Source organism: Mirounga leonina, unplaced genomic scaffold (genome assembly GCF_011800145.1).
Source record: "Mirounga leonina isolate KUSES-001 unplaced genomic scaffold, KU_Mleo_1.0 Mir_169, whole genome shotgun sequence".
In the NCBI taxonomy this organism is placed as follows: Eukaryota; Metazoa; Chordata; class Mammalia; order Carnivora; family Phocidae; genus Mirounga; species Mirounga leonina.
Genome location: NW_023270431.1, coordinates 12,234,102 through 12,240,180, shown reverse-complemented (window position 1 = coordinate 12,240,180; position 6,079 = coordinate 12,234,102).

The following is a 6,079-nucleotide window of genomic DNA, read 5'->3' as shown; positions in this document are numbered from 1 at the left end:
CATCAGAAAGTATGTGACCCAATAACGGCACAACTGGAAAAGATCCCTAAAGAAATAAAAATAATCAAAACAAACAACAAACACAGTAATACACACATGTACATTTTCACAAGGATATCTATCAATTTGATTCTTAATAGTAAAAAAAATCTTAAATTTTCAATACAAGATCTTGTTTAAGTGAATTAAGTTAGAACCAGTATTTTTTAATGAAGAATTTAAATAACAACGCAATTACCTTGTTCCTGATGTTGAGGTAAAAAATAGGATATTATACATGTCAGCCAGAGTAGGCCCTGCTATGGCCCCATAACAATCTGTCTCCAAATCTTATGTTCTCAACACAACAAGTATTATTAAATTTTCACTTATAGATATTATTAAAGTCATCGAAGGGGCTCTTGTTTTTTCATCAGAGACTCAGGCTAAAAGGCTTCACTCATATACATTCTTCTATCCTGTTTGCACCACTGGGATGGAAACACAGTGATTGTACAATGCCTTTTAAAGCACCAGAAAGTAGCACATATCATTGCCTCTCACAAGCCATTCACCAAGTCACATGGTCACACTTTAAAGCAGCTAGGGTACTGCGAACATACTATTTGTGGCCAGAGTGCAGCAGAGAGATAGATACACAATGTTTCTTTACTAACTATTTTTTTTTCTTAAGATTTTATTTATTTATTTGACAGAGAGAGACACAGCGAGAGAGGGAACACAAGCAGGGGGAGTGGGAGAGGGAGAGGCAGGCATCCTGCTGAGCAGGTAGCCCGATGTGGGGCTCGATCCCAGGACCCTGGGATCATGACCTGAGCCGAAGGCAGACGCTTAACCGACTGAGCCACCCAGGCGCCCTCTTTACTAACTATTAAATACACAGACATATGGGTGCACATAAGTGAGCACGCACACACACACATACACACACAAACACAGTGATCATGGCTAAGGAAAAAAAAAAAGTATCCATAGAAAACAAAGCTAGAAGACGATCTTGGAAAGTTATATTAGTGAATGGACTTCAGATAATGCATTTATCATCTATCGACCTTCTCGTATTTTTTCTTAAAGATTTATTTATTTGAAAGAGGGAGAGCACAAGAGAGCGTGAGAGAGTGGGAGGAGGGGCAGAGGGAGGGAGAAAGAGAATCCTGAGGCAGGCTGCTCACTGAGTGCTGAGCCCAACACCGGGCTTCATGCCAGGACCCTGAGATCATGACCTGAGCCAAAATAAAGAGTCTGATGCTTAACCAACTGATCCACCCAGGCATCCCTCCCTTCTTGTATTTCCTATAATAAAATGTATTTAAATCATAATGGAAAAATATACAATAAACAGTGTGAATTATTAGATTTTTAAAAAGAACATTTAACCTCCATTTTTTATTATTACTTCTCCATTGTGAGTTATCAATTCTCTATTAAATACATTGTGTTTATTAAGAAAAAAATGTTTTTTCCAAAGCATAAAAGTCTAGAAGAATATCAGTGATTATATTTTTATTATTATTTAATGCATTAAAACCTGGAAAGTCTTATCAATTTTTCTTTGACTGTATTTGTCCAGGACAAATGTCAAACTGATTAATGTACTGAACATCTATTGTAATTTATTGCACAGCTCTGAAGAGCAGAGCTGACTAAGCTGACAAATTAGAAATAAAGTTTCACAGAAAGACCAATGGTATAATTATACTGTTACCAGTCGCTGGGCATCAAAGTTTTAAGAAAAAAATAGTTATACTTTTTTGGGTAAAGTCTAAAAAACTGTTTTATATAGTGATGGGTAGAAGACTATTCCTTCTTTGAAATAGAAATAATATATAATAGCTTACTGGTGTCATTAGTCAAAGAACCTACTCTTATAACCCAAAATAAATTGATATTTTACTCATATATAATCAGCTAAGATTTGCACCTGACTTCTAAATCCTTATCCAGGAAGTTGCATATACTGGTATAGTTTTTCAGAATCATGCTAACTTTATGGGTCCATCTACAATATAAAATCTTACATATTAATATGAAAATAAAAAAGTCACAAATTTCACCCAGAGAAACAATTCAGATCATTTTAGGAATTTACAAAACTACAGAAGATTCCTTTTGAAGGGAACTTGGAAGTAATGCAATTCAGTGAATTATATCAGTTCCCCCCTTGCAATTTCTTTGTTCAAAGGAAACCATAACAGGAAGCCAAAACTTTTAAGATACTAAATACAATTGTTAATGATAGAAAGTGGAGTAGGAAAACTCATCCTTCCCCCCTCCTCTCTCCTTCCTTTTCTCTCTTTCTCTCTCCCTCTCCAGCCCCTCCATGGTTTTTAAAATACAGAAGAGAGACTTGGCAATAGAGAATTCAACTCTCTGTTTGTTCAATGACTTAAAAATTTCAAATAATTTTGTTATATTCAAAACAACTGAGAGTTCCTCTCTCTTTTTTTTCTTCTTCCCTCCTCCCTCCCTCTCCCACTCTCTCTCTCTCTCTTTTTCTCTCTTTCAATTATATGTCCATCTTTCAATGAGAACTTTGGATTCCAAATAGAGTGTCCTCATTTAATCAAGTCAAGCCTGGCCTTAGCACTGTGCTAGATGTTATCAGAATTTTATGACCTTATTGTTAGAGATTCTATATCCTGAGTCGCCATGAAAACAACGTGCTTGCCTGCCTATATATATTCTCTTCTCTTACTTGCTTGTAGAAGCCTTTTATTATTGTGTCCATCCACTGCAAGGCATGAGTTCAAGAATGGTGACCCTATTTCCAGCCCCAACAATAAATCATGATTGGTTTAATCCAATCATCTTGGTCTTGTTTCTTTGGCAGTGGACATTTTATATATTGTCATGTAACCAAGTCCTAATCAATGCAACTTGAAAGAAACTCCACTGACAGACTTTTGTGAGAGATTTTGCTTACTGTAAGAGAGATGGACAGGAGCATATTCTTTCTTCTTTCCTAAATAATGTTATGTTTTCATGTGATTATGGAACTGTTGCCACCATTTTGTCTCCATGTAGAGTGACATACTATAAAAGAGAGAAAACTTGTCTTTATTTCATATCATTGTAAGTAACAGAAACAAAGAATTAAATTTAAAGTTTCACATTTTTCACTCAACAAAAAATCTGAAAGTTGGTGTTTGTTGCCTTTGGGACAACAACTCTAAAGATATCAAGAGCAGGAATTCATCAATTGCTGGATTCATCAATTGGCCTATTGAAGGCCAATTCATCAATAGGCCTTCCCCTATTAATACAGGAAAGCTCTTATCGTCCCAGACAACATGTCCATATCAAAACAGTCAAAAGAGGAACCAGGACTCAAGAGGAGGTGTGGTGACTCAATGAGAAGACAAAACACTTTTTCATAAGGGCACTCTTCATGGGAAAAGAGTCTGAGAAAGTGATTTTCTTTTTCTTTCCAGCCTCTATTGTAGAGAAGTAAGGAAATGGTCTTTGAGATGGGTGCTGAGTGAGCCATCTACTATATCTTCCATACTTCCCTACATAGACAGAAAGAAAGACCTGAATTCTTTTTTAAAAAGATTTTATTTATTTATTTGAGAGAGAGAGAGAAAATGAGCTGAGGGGAGGGGCAGAGGGAGAGGGAGAATCAGACTCCTCGCTGAGTGCAGTGCCTGATGGGGGACTCAATCCTAGGACCCTGAGATCATGACCTGAGCCAAAAGCAGATATTTAACTGATTGAGCCACCCCGGTGCCCCTAGAAATACCTGAATTCTTGATGATGTTATTGATCCATTGAATAAAAACACATGGGATAGCAGTTTCCAGACACTGTATTATATGAGAAAATGAAGATCTTTACTATTTAAAAGACTTATAGTTTGGAATTCTGTTGCCTTTACTTGAAAATATCTTAATTAATAGAGCCAAAGAAATATCATAAAAAAGAAACCTAAACTCATATGTCAATAAAGCTCAAATTGATGAAATATTTTTAAGTTAGAAGGATTAAATTAAATATACCTAAAAGCTTTATGTTGCAATTTATAAACATTCTTGTTCTTAACTTATAAACAAATTAGTCATAACTCTATAGACATCCATTATGGACTTTATTTAATGTCTGTCTTCCACCATTAGAATGTAGTCTTTCTGATAGCAGATACCATTTCTGCTTTGTTCATTGCTGTGTACACAATGTCTTTCATATGGAACATACTAAATAAATGTCTCAAAGAAATGTATACTTATTTTCATTTAGTTGGATTTTTGACAAATGTGTTTAAAAAACAACTCAAGACTTCTTGCAATTAGTAGTCTTTAATAACATGATTTCTACTACTTCTGAGCAGTGGTATGGAAGGAAAGAAAAAAAAACTTATTTGCAGATGTTGAGTAGTTGAGATGTTTGGTGAAATTAATTTTGTTTAAATAAATATGCTCTAGGGGCGCCTGGGTGGCTCAGTCATTAAGCATCTGCCTTCGGCTCAGGTCATGATCCCAGGGTCCTGAGATCGAGCCCCGCATCAGGCTCCCTGCTCTGCGGGAAGCCTGCTTCTTCCTCTCCCACTCCCCTTGCTTGTGTTCCCTCTCTGGCTGTCTTTCTCTCTGTCAAATAAATAAAACCTTTAAAAAAAATAAATATGCTCTGAATGATAATTTAATCTTTATATGAAAGAAAATAACTCATTTTCATTCTTTTATATTTGCCATTGATCTATGCATTAATGAGAGCTTCAGATCAATATTCTTTGTATTCATAAAAGGAGGACATAGAGTCTTAGTGTAGGTCATTTAATCTAATCTTTTTCTCTTAATCAAGTTCTTATTAACACAGAGAGACTGAATATATGCAGGCAATGGTCAGATCATACATATAACTTTGACCCACAACCTGCACAATGGGCTCTGTAAACCAACCTCCTTATCTACAATATTCAGTGAGGAAGCCAACCTGCTCAGATTGCTATCTCTAGTGACAATCCAGGAGCTAAACAATAACTTCTGTAACAATTGGTCCAAGTAGGCAGGACTTGATTAATAAATGACAGCTTCCCCAATTTTTGTCCCTGATTCCAATTTAGGACCAACCAGAGAAAGCCAAATATGTAGTCCAAACCAATCAAATAGGATGCCCACTTCTAGTTAGTCCAACCTACAGCTTCCCAGAAAAGAGCCTCCAGTCAAGGCATACCTGAAATCTTTCTTTTTCTCACTATAAATCTTTACCTCTCCCCTACCTACCCACATCTCTGCCAAATCCAAGTGATGGTGGCTGACTGCTTTGCTATAGGAAACTCAGAATAGACATTAAAACATATGTCTGTTTGGATTTCCTTAAAAGAAATTCATAAAATGTTGCAATAAAGATGATCATTAGAAAGTGACACACTGACCAGGTAGACAACAAGGAGTGTTAGTTTAAATAAAAAATAAATAAATAAAAGTAATCTTTATGAGATTTCCTGACCTATTTTAAGCGTATTTATCAGTTAGAAAATAGAAAACTTGAATTGTTTTCCTGAAATATTTATTAAATATAGATGTAACCAAAATAAATCCAGGGTCAATAATTTTTTTTAAAGATTTCATTTATTTATTTGAGAGAGAGAACGAGATCGAGAGAGCATGAGAGGGGGGAGGGTCAGAGGGAGAAGCAGACTCCCTGCTGAGCAGGGAGCCCGATGCGGGACTTGATCCCGGGACTCCAGGATCATGACCTGAGCTGAAGGCAGTCGCTTAACCAACTGAGCCACCTAGGCGCTCCAGGGTCAACAATTTAATCTGATTCTGAATTACCTTTCAAAAACGATATACCTGAAATCTCAACGTATGAAGGAAATTATTTAACCATTTTTGATGGATTTGCTTTCCAAAAAGTGGAAGGAATGTAGCTGATGTTCTAGTTTTTTTGTTTGTTTGTTTGTTTTTAAACTGGCTTGTTGGAATTAAGTTTTTCTAAGAAGAAAATATGGACACCCATGTGTCAAATTTACAAAATCTCAGATATAATCTTCTAATTGTTCTTCACATTTGAATATAAGTACATAGAAAATCACAAAATTCAAGTCTGAATCATTAAATAGACTTTTTAGGAGAAGAATCCT